This window comes from Pieris rapae, chromosome 21 (genome assembly GCF_905147795.1).
Source record: "Pieris rapae chromosome 21, ilPieRapa1.1, whole genome shotgun sequence".
Taxonomy (NCBI): domain Eukaryota; kingdom Metazoa; phylum Arthropoda; class Insecta; order Lepidoptera; family Pieridae; genus Pieris; species Pieris rapae.
The window spans coordinates 3,464,245-3,481,015 of NC_059529.1; the positions used below are offsets into that span (position 1 = coordinate 3,464,245).

General features: G+C 32.1%; 1 protein-coding gene across 1 annotated transcript in view; it reads left to right on the forward strand.

The window, feature by feature from the left end:
- Positions 1-2,954: 2,954 nt before the first annotated feature.
- LOC111002310 (probable G-protein coupled receptor CG31760) overlaps positions 2,955-16,771 on the forward strand; it is a 40,507-nt gene continuing 26,690 nt past the window's right edge. Inside the window, exon 1 of the mRNA XM_045632934.1 lies at positions 2,955-3,126. The gene's annotated coding sequence lies outside the window, so the exon portion shown is untranslated. The remainder of the gene's footprint in view (positions 3,127-16,771) is intronic.

Consider the following 16,771-nt stretch of genomic DNA (forward strand, 5'->3'; position numbering starts at 1 on the left):
AGAATAGTTTAAAAGTAGGATTAAGGAAAAACTAACACAATTAAATTTAGTATACAAATTTAATTACTTACAAAACAAACAATTAAAGTAAAGTAACTTAATCTAACTTCTTTTTTTGTAAGTTGTAAGAATTAAAATGCATTTTTATTTTATTCTTTATTAATTGCATTCATCATTAAGTCAAGGAGGCTGTTAGAAAAGTATTATTTAAGTAAATTGGAAATATTAAAATCTGTATCTATTTACCTATCCAATTTTGATGCAGAGCGAGAAAAGCTTGTATATCTCTGGTAAATTTTAAATATATTTTATGCAATCAAATACTCCTCCCATAGTAACTGGTGCTGCATGGAGTAAATTATGCAAAACATGTAATTAGGTTTTCTATCTTCAGAATGTTATCTCTTTCTACTTAAGCTAAAGATGTTTAAAATAAGAGTTGAATTTTACAAAAAAAAACCAATCGTACAAAAGTATTGGCCATTGTAGTAAATGTAAACTCAAACTCAAAATAACTATTAATATCGGTAACTAAGTACTATTAACTTCAAAAGAACAGATGTATAGTTTTCTTTACAGCAAGATTAAATCATGGACACAATTAGGATCATTTGTGCTCAGCCGGGGTTCGAATCCACAATCTCAGATAATGTAGGTTGACAGAAATGACAGTAAATTTATGTAATCTAAACCTAATTATATAATAAAGTTTATAGTTTTAATGTTGAACTTCGTATAAGTATAGTCGCATAAAAATCTTTCTCACCCAAAGCACTCTGTCCATTATGTTTTCTAATTATTTCATACAATTTCGTCAGCAAACGAGGTGCTATTTCCTGAAATAGTTTTATCTAGTAGATTACTTCTCATCTCTTGATCTTTTTCATAGTATGAGTCACCCGAAACTAAATAAAACTGAGTAAAATAATATTTAAAGAAAACTTCCTTTTCGGGGTACTAAGTAAACAGATACAGTAACAAGTAAACAGGAGTTTAATCGGTGCGTAAGTAATAACTATTAAATAAAATAGTATAAACTTGTAAAAAAAGCATATATTAGTTAGTACAAGTGATTACACATTATATATACAGTCAACTCAAAGGCAACATATATTTTGCCTTTGAGCTGACTGAGGTACCTCAGAGGTGATGAAAAGGAAATTACGCAACCTCCAGCTGACTAATCCAATGATGACATGGATGGATAACTACACTGGGTTGTGCCAACATGTGTGAGTAATTTTGATTGATATATGAATATGTACGCCCATAACTTTGGAACGAGTGCACCAAATTGGGCAAATATGTTATGTTTGGTATTGTCAGGTCTGGAATTATCCCAAAATAAATGAATAACATAACAAACCGAAAAATCTATAATATATTAAGCATAAGTATATTTAATGAGGAAAACTTGTGCGATAATAAAATTAACGCGGGTAAAGTGCACGGCTAGCAAGTACTTGTTGTAAAGCAAATGTGTCGATATTCTGAAAAAATAAAAATATAAACCACAAAACCTCTCACTAGTCACTATATTATATTATAAGAAATATATTATTTATTTAATTACTTAAATCAGTGTAAAATGTGACTTAAAATACTACATTTGACATTAACTTAGATTGATTTGACTGACAAACTAAATAAAATGGCCTGTACATAATTAAGTAAAGTAGTAAATATATTTGATCTATCTCTAACTCTTTGTCGACCTCTTCATCAGCAAGACTCCGATTCTCCAAAGATATTTCCGTCCAAGATATCGAGCGATTACATTGCTCTGACTGTATATTTTATAACCAAAAGTGGTAATTGACGGAATGGTAGAACGGAAGATTACCCTAAATAAAGACCCGTACTTCACCAATGTTCAAGTTTTTACTTCGCATAGAAAAATCATGACAAATTCAAAATCATTTATTCATTTTGATATTGTACACTTATGAATGTTAAAAAAAGAAAATTAATGTATTTAAATGCTTCTAATATTACATTTACTGCCAGTTCTCAAATCAAGGTCGTAGAACGGAAGAGAAGAACTGGCAATAAACTCTCTTCTACTTTTTTTTCAGGCATTAAAAAAATATAATCTCGAAATGCAACATTTTATTTTCTAATACGCGGGGTAAATTTTAACTACTTTTCTCGATACTCCATTAACATTTTGTTATTTAATTTAATATATTAACCTTGATGGCCCCACTCGTTAAAAGTTGGCTGGCATTAAAAACGATCACCCACGCTATCCTGGAATTCGAGAGAGTAGCTAACCAACTAGCACAAATTTTTGACGAGGTGAGTACCTCAAGAGCTTTATTGAGATCTTTCACGCAAAATTGGCTTCTGTTTTAGAAAGAATATGTTTAAATTTCACTGTATTTAAGAATTCAGAAAAAAATTTCATCTTAACACAGCATTAAATCTACGCAATTAATGTAGATTGTTTCAGCTAGGCCTGAACGAAATCTAATCTGAAAAAGTTGCAATCATCAACTACGAGCTACGAATTCTCTACGAACTTTTAACGTCTACATACGTCAAAATCTTAAACATATTGCTACTATTTATAAAACCTACGAGATTCAGTTCATATCTCGATCAATACTTTATAAATAGAAAGCGAACTTGTGAAATACCACCATATTAAAATATAATTTATTACATTTCTACGTCTAGCATTATTGTGATTTAAAAATGAAATGTAAGATTCGTATCGTCTTAAAACCATTGAGCTTTTTCCAATGATACGAGTGTCGGGTAAACTCGGGAAAAATCGTAATCCGGGTTTGAATGCGCAAGGTATAACCATCCCGTTCATTCTTATTGCTCTGGATGGCAATGGACAGAGAGAGAAGATATTCCTTTATTTCTATTTATGGCGCTCAACGACTCCTGGCCGAGGTCTTCCTGTAGGCTACAGTTCGCCTCACTGTAGCCTGAATGATCGAAGGTGGAACGCATTTGTCGCTATGTTAAAAACCGGTTTTATTTGATACTTAATTACTTGACACCGCACTAATTATGAAGAGTGAACATGTGTAGTGATAATTTATGTTTTAAAACAGTGATGTATTAATTTGGATTTTTTACAAACGCAAACACGAAAGTGGTTATTTGTTAGAGGTGAGATTAGAATAAGATTTTTCTACGGATCAGTTTCGATTATTTCATTGGGAAAAATAATTAAGAAATTTTCATGTTTCACGATATTTTTTTATTAATATTATTTTGTAAAAAGGTACATTTTAAAATTGATTTGCGGATTTAATTCTTCAAATAAATTATATAGACTCGGAATGTATGATTTATTTCAGTGAGTCATCTTAATGATTCTTCATTCAACAAGGACAAGTCAAGATGATTAATATTAATTCGTTTTTAATTGTCATTCTACTATGTGTGTTGTACTCTGCGTGTGTTTATGAATGTCCGATAGTTGTGACCCATGGTTTGACATACGTTGGACACAAATTGACACAATGTTTACGTAAACGGCGGCGGTTCGATCAGAGGGAACACGCGTATATAATAAATTTAAACGCAAGTACTACAGTGTGAATTTAAATTTCGAATTGTTTGATTTAAATTTTACAAATACCATGACTAAATCTGTTTATTTTTTTTTCATGCATTTCCGAATATCCCCGATTCTTGTGGTGCGGGACCTTATTTTATACACATATTTTGTACAAACATATACAAATACATACATACATTAAGTAATCTCCCAATATGTATATATATATATCCATACATACAAATACATAAATCTGTTTATTAGACTTCTGGGTTTTGAGTAAGCGACTTTTGTATTAGTCGGAATTTAGTTTTAATAAACAATGTGACTAGCCAATAGATCACTTTTAATTTTATTAAAACTTAATGTAAGAGAATTTTGCTATTGTAATATTACATTCTTAATTTGAAGAGTGCTAACGATTTATTAATACAATATAAAATGTATTAAACAATATATAATGAAATCTACAAACACAAATCCTATATACCGAATATAGGAAAGTTGTTTTTACCACGTCCCGTAAGCCTCCAATCGGGACATAACTTTCTGTTTCAATTTAAATAATATTTTTTTTTTATACGAACAATTATTATTTACCCGGCATCAAATCACTCGGTACAACGCCATGTGTGTTAAAGCCACGGCGGTGCGACGAAAGATAGTTGTAGATCAAAAATCAAGAGAACACGAGTTTTAATCAGTTTTAATGGGTGGCCAAGTTCAAATCAATCTTTAACTGTGACGACCAATTAAAGTATACTTAAATTTCGTTGATGATACCCAATTGTGTATACCTTATTAAAAATATGAAACTGTATTTTGTAATTGGTTTAATTGTAATTTTTTGCAATACGTTTGCGGCATATTCTCTATACATTTATAAGTACTCATATTTTTCTATTTTAAAATAAATTACATTTATGCACAGTTCTTTGACTCGGGTATTTTTTTCTTCATGAGTTGAATTTTGAGGTTCTTCTAAAATTCCTTTATTTTTTAATTGATTATGGAGTGTAAAAAACATAAAACTACGTCTTCATTTCTATATCCATAGTTCATTAAACTATACTAAGAATAGGTGTTTCGTATTTATCGAATAAACATCTGAGCGTTTATTAAGTCAATTTCTGCCGCGCATCACCAATATATGGCAGCAGCTGCCCATTGAAGTATTTACCAACCAATTCGCCTTCGATCCTTCAAAAATAGAGCGTACCAATTCTTACGAAGCCGGCAGGCAGAGTATACATCGGCGGCTGTATGACTTACCATCAGGAGAACCTACCCGTGTGCGTCCGAAAACATAAAAAAAAATAACAATACGTTTAGGATATATGGAGTCGTTCTTTACATTCAGTTTTTTATATTTGAGTACATCAAACATCTGTATATTATTTTATCGTCAAGTACACTATAGTAACACAACATTATAGTATATCTACTATCTGAAGTAATGATCGTGTAGAACTGTAGGTGATAGTTTTCTAAATAGCGTTAATGTTTAAGCTCAGAGCCGACAAACGTCAAATGTTTATTGTGTGCCCTCTGGACCTGGGGGTCAGTCAAGACGGCTTAACAGTAATGTATGTAGAAAGTCGAAAACTAAATTTGTATGAAAATGACAGCTAGTGTCGACAGTTAGTACCAACTACTAAATTTGTTCATAAAAAACTGATACGCGACCGATTTTGGTCTCGAATTACTACCAGCATTAGACCAAACAAACTTATAAAACTCGTAATATTAGTGAAAATCAATAAATTTATTCGCCTCTACATGGGATAAATCCAATAATCGACCTATTTTTACTCACCCTTATGATAGAATTAAAATCAACTCGGTTGCTTGAACATTGTTTTATATAGAGAAAGGGGGTAACTCAGCCGATTACCAAATAAGACGCATGAGTGAACATTTAAGACCGCTGTTACATAGCGCCTTAATGTCAGGAAAGTCCCTGGGTACACATAGCAAAGTGATAAAAACTTGAACGGGTATTAAATTTCTTAAATTTGAGATTCTTGTTGGATTTTCACAAACTTGCGCGTCTATAAAGAATGAGTCGTGGCGCGAATGAATCGTATTTTGTATCGAAGCGTATCTATTGATTTATTTCGGAAACAAAACAGATACATCCCTATAAAAATTAAAGTAAAAAATAAATAAAACACATTCGAATTATCCACAAAAAGTCTCACTGATCAAATTTAAGATACAAAGCAAAATATGACAACAGAACATTATCTAAGTAGACAATACAACACAAAATTTATAAATAAGGACAACGACAAATATTACAGTAACTATAATAAAGAAGAAATATACAAGGATTAGGATATTAATAGATGTTTTAACTTATTATTAAACAAAGTAGTATATAGTGCGAAATAGGTCGATATTAGTGGTAGAATCCAAAGTACATAGTGGTGCTGATTCTTTCCTCGCGGAAACCAATGTTAGTTCTGTGAGTTGAAAGGTTAAAGGTTCTGTGCGAGCGTAGAGACCTGGCAGGAACAACTAATGCTATCAGTTGGAGAAGATGGGAACAAGTTAGTTCATGTACCTACTCATATTTTATAGTCAATCTTACACACAATCTATCAAATTAAACCTACTACTCAAAGAATGTAAGTTTTATTTTTTTTAAGTTCCTTGTATATTTTCACCCTACTACCATTCATGTGAAAATTTAAATTACGTAAAAATATCAGTTTTGCGACATGTTAATGCTCTAATGAGACAAAACTAATTAAATGCGCAGTTCGTTTAATTATTAATTGTCAACGGCATGTGACAGCAGATGCAGTGTTTTGATTTATCTAGTATATTTATTACCAATTACTAAATAATCATATCTTTTTTTAATAAAACTGTTACCATTAATTAACCTGTTAACATTAATTGAGGAAAAACTCGTTTACCCTTGTTAAGTGATACTGCCGCCCATGGACACATATCACATATAATACATAAAAACTATAAGCAACGGGAGGCCATATCGCTAACAAGCGATCTTTTCCAGGCAACTACTAAGGGAAACTAAAAAAAAGAAAAACAATGTGTAAAGTGCAAGAAGTGCATAACCAAATCTTATAAAAAAATATAGAACTTGAATTTAACTTAATACAAAAAAAAAGTTATTACAAAACACTAAGCTAATTTCACGGATTCATAAAAAGCAATACAAAAGAAAAGGAAATAGAAGATTTACGTCACCTGATTGATCAGGATAGGATATGGTTAAGAAATGTAAATACAGGAGAGGTTTAAGTAAAAATATGTTAGGGAGGTAGCCAATCGTATCGAGTCGGGCAGCCTATTCATACAGTCCACAACTTAATGGCGGAGATCTTACATTAATTGCCTATAAGTATTCTTATCGTCCAAAGTTGAGTTGGACGTGAAGATACAGCCCAAAAGACTTTCTCCTTCGCAATATGCTATACGAAACACGATTTGTGATCGGTCCATAGCATATCTGAGACATCGAGAGACATCAAGAGATTGATCGTCTACGCTGTATAGTACCTACACAATGTGCAGGCACAGATGCACTTTCATATCTTAATAGAATATTGGATTATTTTTTTAAAAACCTTTACTGTTTCAAACTGATACCAACAAAAAAAAAGCAATTGAAAAATAGAGTATTTACAATCTGAAAATTAATAGTAATTAAAAATGGATACATAGAAAACTAATGTAATTCCAATCATTTAAAAATATTGTAAAAAGGTTAGTCACTGTGGCAGTGTACTTGGCAGCATATCCGCGCTGTTTTGCCATATTTATTACCGGTCACTTGTATTATCTACCAGGTTCCATCTCAAATATTTAATTTGTATATGTGCACTTGAACCACAAAATAAAAATACTTTTGTCGTCAGTATTCACGTTGCTCAAGTAATATATAATTTAAAAAAAACATGAAGAAAGATAAAGCCATGTAACTGCGCACCAACTCGTGTTTAATTAAAAATCGGGCATCTTTTATTGAAATTGAGAACGGGAGTAAATTAAGTCTGCGTTTACTGAGTTTCAAAGAAGTCTTGTAAATATTTTTTTAATTTACATCGTATGGTTACAGTGTTTTCACTGTGTTTAATGTACGACAAACACAGAAATATTTTATATTATTTAAATTAATTAAAATTGACTCCTGATTTTTGGTTTATGTTAGGAAAATACAAAATATAAGGAATTTTGAATACATTCAATAACAAACTCATTTGAAATATTTCATTACACATTTAATATTCGTTCCATTGCAGTCTATTCAAGTTGGGAACTACAAAGTTCAAAATTGCTATTTGCGTTTCGCTCCCTCGTAAATTGTATGCATCATATGCAATTGCATTTGTGGAATATAATTAACTGGCCGTTTGTAAATGAGCGTATATAAAGGTCTGCTACGTATCACTTACCACCCAATTGATAATATTATCTCAATTCAGGAATATATATAATTTACTTGGAGTAAACAGATTTAAAGTGTCTTAGAGTTCATAGCAAGAGTAACGCCGATGCTCTGGGGATATTCCGAAAGCGTTGCCCATATGTTGCATACATATTGATGTAGTACTCTCGAAGTTCGAACTCTGATATCAAGTTTTAGAACGAATCCACCTTAGATTCGTTCTAAAACTCAACATTGAAGCCGAAATCATACAAACCGATTTTAAAATAACGCGCCCTTTTTCACGCAGATTTTATATTATTGTTATGTCTTTGCTTACGTATAAATTAATTAATATCGGTGAACCCCGAAATTATTTTTGTTTAGTAAACAGTTTCTATTTAAAAAATCAATTGCTTTGTCCATGAACATTCCTTTGAAGCTGGTGCTAAGAATCTCTGAGAAGATCTGAATCCGTGACAAGCTTTGACCAAAGTACGTCTCCTGTGAGTTAAAACGAATTGGATCAATCTCCTTCGTGCCTTCTCCATCTACACGACACTGGCGAAGTACCTTGTGCCCAGTTGGCACAAATTAAAGCCATTAAAAAAAACGAATTGGAGTTGACAGGTGTCACATGTTTCGACACTGAATCTGTACCCCAGTGTATATCTTTTCAGAGATTACAAATTTAAAATCATATAACTCTATGCATTATGAATAATTCAATACCTATTATTATGTAAATCCTCTTTTACATGGTTCGCATGCAATATTCGCTTATATTTTTCCTTGAGTAATTTATTTTCTTTTCAATCTTTTAAAAGTGTTTGGTTAACAGCTATTGTTGAGTATAATGGTGTCACCGTCATGTATGTTATTTGTTTAACTTTCTAGTATTTATCGCGATACGTTGGGGTCCATGCGTCGGGTTGTCTATCTCCCTAAAAAGTTGGCGAGGGGGCCGATGGCTGGCCATGCGTCATACTCATGAACGGGTGCTACTTTTGGTTACTAGTCGTACTTGAATTCGTGTATGCGTATTAGTTGTTTCTACTACGTATTTGCGTGTTGTTCCCACAAGTATGAAAGTGCGTTCTCCTATTTCACCATGCTAATAGAGAACAAAGATTTGTTTTTAATTTATTTTATTATTCTTTATTACTCTAGATGTCATAGGTGTCATGGTGTAATGGTTGCAGCTCCTTACAAATGTTGCGTAAACGAAAAAACTTGGCGATTAAAAAGAGTGGCGGAGAGTTTATTGCCAGTTCTCTCTTCTCTTCCGTTCTACGCCCTTGATTTGAGAAATGGCAGTAAATGTAAAATTAGAAGCATTTAATGTATATTTCTTTTATTGACGTTCATAAGTGTACATTATGCTTTCTACACGAAATAAGAAAAAAAATAATATATATAGATATCATAATAACGATGTCCTAATAAGGAAGATGTATATTATATAACAGCAGGGTTGCTTAGTTGCTTTAGTGTGGGACTCTCTTCCGGGGTCGTAAATCCGCGAGCACCTTTTTATCTATGCGCGTATTAATACTCAATCTTACCGTGAAGGAAAGCATCGTGAGTAATCCAGCATGTCTCAAATTGACATGTGTTAGACAATAGGCCTTGCCTTATCTATGAAATAAAATGCAATCTGTAACGCCAAAGAATTTATTATATGTAGTAATTATATTCTATCTTAGTTAACAGATTAACTATAAATTCCTTAAATTAACAATCAATCAATAACATTATTTCTTTAATTATTTATTACAAGGATGAAATGTTGTTGGGATAATTTTTGAAAGTCAATAAAGATATTGCTGTTGGCTCCTCAGACTTGCTCCGGCGAAACAGATATGTTGTGTGCGTTCTGTAGCCTAACAAAGCAAGTTACATAAATATTTTATTTAATATTAAAGAGCGTAAATACAAACAATCCTCGCACAGTTGAAGCTAATATGAACCCCGTTAATTTAACATTACGACATACTGTCCAATAACATAAGTGTCATTTAGATTTACGAACTCTTTAATAAGTCAAGTTAGGTGTTCGTTAAACCAACGTCGCAACCCTACTACTCCTAATGTTATCATTGTTATAAGCTCATGTTTTAAGCAATGAAAGCCAGTTGTTACCCAGCTTCAAACAAAGTGTTTTATTTGACCTCTTCATACAACAAATGCCACTGGCCTTAGCTCGTGTTAGAACAATATCTGACCAATTGCTTGTCTTTACAACTTTGTGAACAATGGAACAGATGTAGAATTGTGTGATAACTGGACATGTTTATTTGGATTTTAGATGCACCCAAAAGTAAATTTTATTTTATTACGCGTAATTAGGAATTGAATTGACTTTTAACACCTGTCATTATTTGACAGTATTTGTATATTAGTAGTATTTGGGCGGGGCGGGAATTGAATTATGCATTATTGTTAAAAATAAAAAAAATTGTGTGTGTCAGCTCCGACGCACGACTGGAGTTTACTCCTTAAGTACGATTGTCTAAACATACGCAAAAAGAGTTTATCCAACTGAAAATAAGATTAATACGATATGAAAGGGTAAATTAACAAATTAATGAAAATAATATACTTATATAAATATTTATATTTATTCATTTTATATACATTTATTATTACTAATCGGCGAAATATTTTACATTACACTTTTCACAATAGTCAATTTCAGATGTGCACATATATTTCATTAGGAATATTGATAAATTATGTAATTATTATGATTTAAAAATAATCCAACCAAATTAGAAAGTTGCGCACCATAGGTCATTCATCAGTAGATTTTACCTGTCATATTTTTCTCATACCGGGCGCCTTATATATGACAATCAATTCTTAAGGAGTAAACTCCAAAAAATATATATTTTCGATTTTCCGATACGTTACACCGCAAAAATGGCAACTTTAAGGAGTAATAAGTACCTGTGTGGTAACGAAACGTTTTACTATTTGGTACAGAAGAACGTTGCGGCGCGATACATAGGGGGGAATGTCAAGAATCTCCAAAAATTGCGTGACGTAATACTTGTATGCTCCCTAAGTACATGTACCCAGAAATTCGAACTACTTGATATTCGAACTAACTGAAATTCGAAACTATTGAACTTACTGAAACTCAGGCGACTTAATACATAATTAATTGAGAGTGTTTGAAATTTGTGGACCAACACACACATTTACGCACACGTAAGTAACCTTATAAATTCCCTCACAAGAATTAAGCGTTTTCTGCTCGTTATAAGAGCGACTGAAGCGTTTATTAAGTTCATCACTTTGATGGAGTGTTCTTATACATCAGACACCTTCGTTAAAATTTTAATAAAATTTCAACCTGCTTTTTTAAAGTGGCTATAAGTGGCTTTTATGTGGGTTTTAGAAACACAACAAACTGAAAACTGCTCAAGAAAATGCTTGTTGTTACGATAGTTTTCTCTGTTAATACCTCATTGATGGTATCTCTTTTCGACAGCTTGGACGCATAAATTTTAAACGAAATAAATCTATACTTTTAGTTTCAATTACATCCTCGAAGTCTCAAGTATTTGTGTATTATCCTGCATAATTGATCTCACACACTTTAAAGTAGAGTACACAAAATACTGTAACAACTTTGTTTTCATGCTGGTAATCCTTCTTTTCAAAGTCGGTTAAAATCATATTTGTGACAGCTGCTGCGCAATATTAGACACCTTGTACCGAGCGACAAATTGCGTTTATTACATTAATTTTACAAGAGAGGGAAAGGTTATGTACATAATGTAAATCCTTGGAGTTGGCACATATAGTATTAAGAGGTTTATTGGGTTACCTACAATACAAAAATAATAATTCGTTATTTAAATCACAATGACACAAAAAAGGAGAAAAAATATTAAATAAATGAAGAAAAAGTATGTAAATGGGCGCTCTTACTACTAAAAGCAGTTTCATCCAGACAACTTACATTCTATATATTTCAGCGATTATAAATAGTGCAAGAATTTTACAACTCTGTTTACAATGAAAATCTACAAAAAGTTTCCCAAATACCGAAGCAAGGGCGGAGTTCCGGAAAATTCAAATGAATTGTTTGTTGACGTTTGAATTTTAATTATATTAAAATGAGGGATCAGTTTTCAAAATAATTACGATATGCTATCCTTTGTTGTTTAGGAGGAGCGGTAAATAAACGGTATTGTTGAAATATTTAATACGAAATATCTTAAATTAATAACCAGAATAAATTTTAATATACAATTATTTTTTTAACAAATTTACAAATCTGGTAATAAAGAACAAATATATGTGGAGGAAGGATGGTGCTGCTTTCTCCTGAACTAAAGGGAGGATCAGTCTAACCACTGACTACTGGCCCAAAGGCCCTACGGGTAAGGCCGAGAAGTTGTATTTATCCTCAACAGTATAAAAAATAAAAGTATCAACATACACGTGATTGAACATTTAATACTATCATTTATTTATATGTAAAAATGTATTTAATTTGTAACTATAAAAAAAATATGATACCCGAACTATTCTTGTTGCATCTTGATAAATAAAAACGTTAAATTATGAATACGATTTTTGTTGTTAGTAAAATTCGTCCAACGGTCACCAAGAACAGAATTCTCATCAAAAGACTCAACTCGGCATTCATTTTCATTAAAGTCAGCTTTACGTGGTTTCGTCCAAGTTTTTATCTTAATAACGGACTTTAAACTCCGATGTAAAATGTTGTGTACTCCAGATGATTGTTTATTGAATTGACAGATAAACGTCAGTATTTTTTACACTTATCTACCCCCACTTTGAGATTTAACTGCAAATTCTACCAAATAATAATATAATATCTATTCTTTATATACTAGGTTGGCCTAATAAATTAATCAGTGGCGCTACAATGTTTTGATCTGTTTCATGATCATTTGTCAATCTCATGGGTGAACCGCTTCTTAAACACATGACTGTCATCTACTTTTTAGGTCTATGGCAAGCCGGTCCTCACGATGTTTTCCTTCACCGCGAATGTTAAAGCGCATATAGAAAGAAAGTTGGGGAAGAGCGGGTGATCGAACCTATGACCTCAGGGATGAGAGTTGCACGCTGAAAATTTGCTTTTTCAGCGTGCAACTCTCATTTTGCAATAGCTAATAAATAATTAAATATTGTCTGCTAAGTATCGTATTTATACATTATTAAGGCGTGGTTTTTTACGCCCTGATTCAGAAATGAAATTAAAAAGGCCTCTAGCGCTACAATCAATACGAGCTCAGTTGACGACAAAATGAACGTACAGCCTCCCAGCAAGTGTTACACAACATCATGAATAATTCTCAACCGAACTCAGAATCGTCCTTTACAAGCTAAGGGTTATTTAAGCAATTTAGTATAGCTTAAATAAATTAACCATAGTGGAAGTTAAGTCTATTAAATCAGTCGTTAATTCGTAGTTGAACATACAAAAACATTATATATACTGATTCTAATTAATTTGGTATATTTGTTTTAAATATTGTAGTATTGATGATTTGCTTTTTTAAAAGAGTAACGTGAGTTTTTAACGCCGGCTTTTTATCTCGGCCTACACCCTCTGTCTTCTTTGCCGATGAGTAGGGATGCCAACAGGTTCGAATTTAATGACGTGGAATAAATGATACCTTGATGATCTTATGTTCCAAAATAAATGTATTTTTTTTTTTTTTTAATTGTTAATTATATTTTGTCATATGTTTTAAGTATATAGCTGAAGAATACATCTAGTAAGATGTGTTAAGCTGTCTATTGTCCATTGTATGGTTCTACTGAAATTCAGTGTTGCTACTGACAGCAACTTCATTTTTTTGCCTCCAATTACGGATAACGTAAATTTTCTTTAAGCAAACGGGCAAGAAACTCATCTAATGTTGAGTAATACCACCGTGCATCTACAGTGACACTGCCGAACCCGCAAGTGCGTTTCCGGCCTTTTAAGAATTGCGCACTTTTCTAAAAGAACTCGATCGGGTTCGTAAACACACGGTCTAATACTTCAGTAAAATACTTTTAAACTCATGAATGAATGTATGTACGGAAATCCGACACGAGTACTATACTGACACGAAGGCGTTTCATTATAGTACGACCTACCTATATCAGGGGCTATGATATGTATCAACCGAACAATAATATAATAACGATAGTGCATAGTGAAAATCAATCGCTTGATAGTCGGATTAGCTCCGAGCGAATTGGTTCGCTCAAAATCGCTCCCATCCAATATACATGCGATGTTACGATATTGTATGCACTAATATTTTAAATATTAAGCCGCTTTGAGGCACGAGAATGTATAGAACGATTTTACAGTATATTCAGTTTATTACTCTTTATACGAAATTATTAAACAATATTTATTGATAGAGCCGTTTTGGATGTCAAAAAAAAAGAAATAATACATAAGTATATAATCTGCATAGACGATAAGAATTATTATGTAGGCTGAAATGTATAATATATTCTTAATGTTTATTATTAGCAAAAAAAAAATATAAGTATTTGTTCGTATCTTTATGTATAAATGTTTCATGTGCACATAGAAAAAGAGTCCATTGGTGTGTCTCCGGGGATCGAACCTATTACCTTACGGATGTGAGTCGCACGTAGAAGCCACTTGCGATCACTGCTCTTAACATTAGCAAAGCCTTATCAAAACTATCTACGCGAGAGTTGCTTGCTAGCTTAGGCTTGTCTTGTAGCCTTATGACGAAACAATCATTTTTGAAAAAACAGAAAACAAATATGCAGGAGCTTTAAGTTATTGACAGATTTTTAATATAAAACACTTTTATTACATAACATTATTATGAAAAATCAAAGCTTTTGCTTCCTATTGCGTCACGAAACAATGTACGCAGATGATTGAGGGGGATTTGTTGAAGATTACCGTGATCCCACTTATGTAATTAACCTATATTGTGATGCACTACGGAATATGTTATACAATTTACTCCCGTCGTTAAGCAATGTTTTAATGGGAAATGCTTCTACGATGATTTAAGAATCTCTGTCTTGCAAAATAATGTGTAATAAATGTGGAAAATGTAAGATTGGAGGAAATAGCAGGCTTGAACTTGTTGATAAAGGACGAGTTCGTTATTTAGTAGCATAAGTCATCATTCCTCTGCTACTAGTTCCGAAGTCTGATGTTTATTTATTTATTTATGCAACTCATCATACATAAGGCTACAACTACAGTATATGTTACAAGATATCTTTTCTAAAATATATGACAACTACGGTAAACTTAAATTTTACAAAAATATTAAAAGTACATTAAAAATAAAAATACTGGTTTTTTTGTATGTATGTTTTAATAAAAAAAATACCAGCAAAACAGCGTATTAGGTATGTAATTTGGCACTTAACAATGCTTATAGGTAAATAGTGCTGGTGACCCGAGAGCTGTTACATTTCTCGCTCAACGAATAATCGCAATACAGCAAAGTAATGCTGCCATCGTTAATGGTATACTGTTACATGGACTAGGCTTTTAAATTTGATTTTATTTAAAAAAAAATTATTGCTATGTAGGTTAAGAAAATAACGGTATATACTAAATTCTGTATATTTGTTTAGTTTTAACTAATTATGTTTAAGAAGGTATTTAATAAGTAATTAGATATAACCGAAAAAAGACAATGTTGTATATTTATTGTTTATTATCTTTGATTAATATAACATTTACACATTTAAAGAAAACACTTTTTTAACGGATTGCAGCTATGTATATTTAAACGTATAATTATTTGTATATGTATATTTTCACGTGCTTTACAGCGTGCTTGGTCACGGTGACGGTGATTATGTAAAATAATTATAAGCTATAAAAGCTATAAAAGCTATAAAATAATAATAATACATTCAATCCGTTAAAAAAATGTTTAAGAGTTTGAAATTTTGAAATCACAGAAGGTTTCTGCAAAAGTTATATCAACACGAACAGTTATGAACAAAACGGTCGATCGTTGGTTTTTTTCAAAAAATAAATGCATAAATCAGAGCTTTTGATAACAGACGTATTTTTGTTTGGAACAAAAATCCAGACAATGCTTCTTTTGCAAACTGTGCATAAAATATATTTTGCATCAAATTCTATTTTCTGTAATTTAAAAAGTGTTACTGTCTCTTTATGCTGTGTCGTATCGTAAAACAAGCAGTTTTCTTTAAGACTTGTCATGCTCGTAAATAGATCGTAAGACGACGCAAATTGGCTTCACTACGCCCCTAACTCACGAGACCCATTCGCACCTTTCCAACGCTCAATCTAATAATGCAATCGTATTTTTCGTGCTTACCTGAGGTAGCCCAAATTGTTTAACCTTTGTCTATGATCTGTTTGATTTTTCAAAATATTTATATATAATTTGCAAGTGATTAAGTCGATAAGTAGGCAATGAACAGAAAATCGAGTATGTAAATGCTAAAAACAATTAAAGTACAATTTATAAACAAATATTATTTATTGAATTCCGTTATTATAAATCCTTTATGTCTTTAAAAGTCATAAGATTTCCCTTCTCTGTTTTATTTTTATTTTATGCGGGCTTTTTCTCTCGGCCTACACCCTCTGTTTTCTTTGCTCATGAGTTGAGATGCCCATTCAAATTTAATAATTTAATAACGTGGAATAAGTGATACCTACCTGTATCTTGAGCAGTGTTGGCCTAGTGGCTTCAGCGTGCGACTCTCACACCTGAGATCGTAGGTTCGATCCCCGGCTGTGCACCAATGGACTTTATTTCTATGTGCCCATTTAACATTTGCTCGAACGTGAAGGAAAACATCGTGAGGAAACCGACATGTCTTAG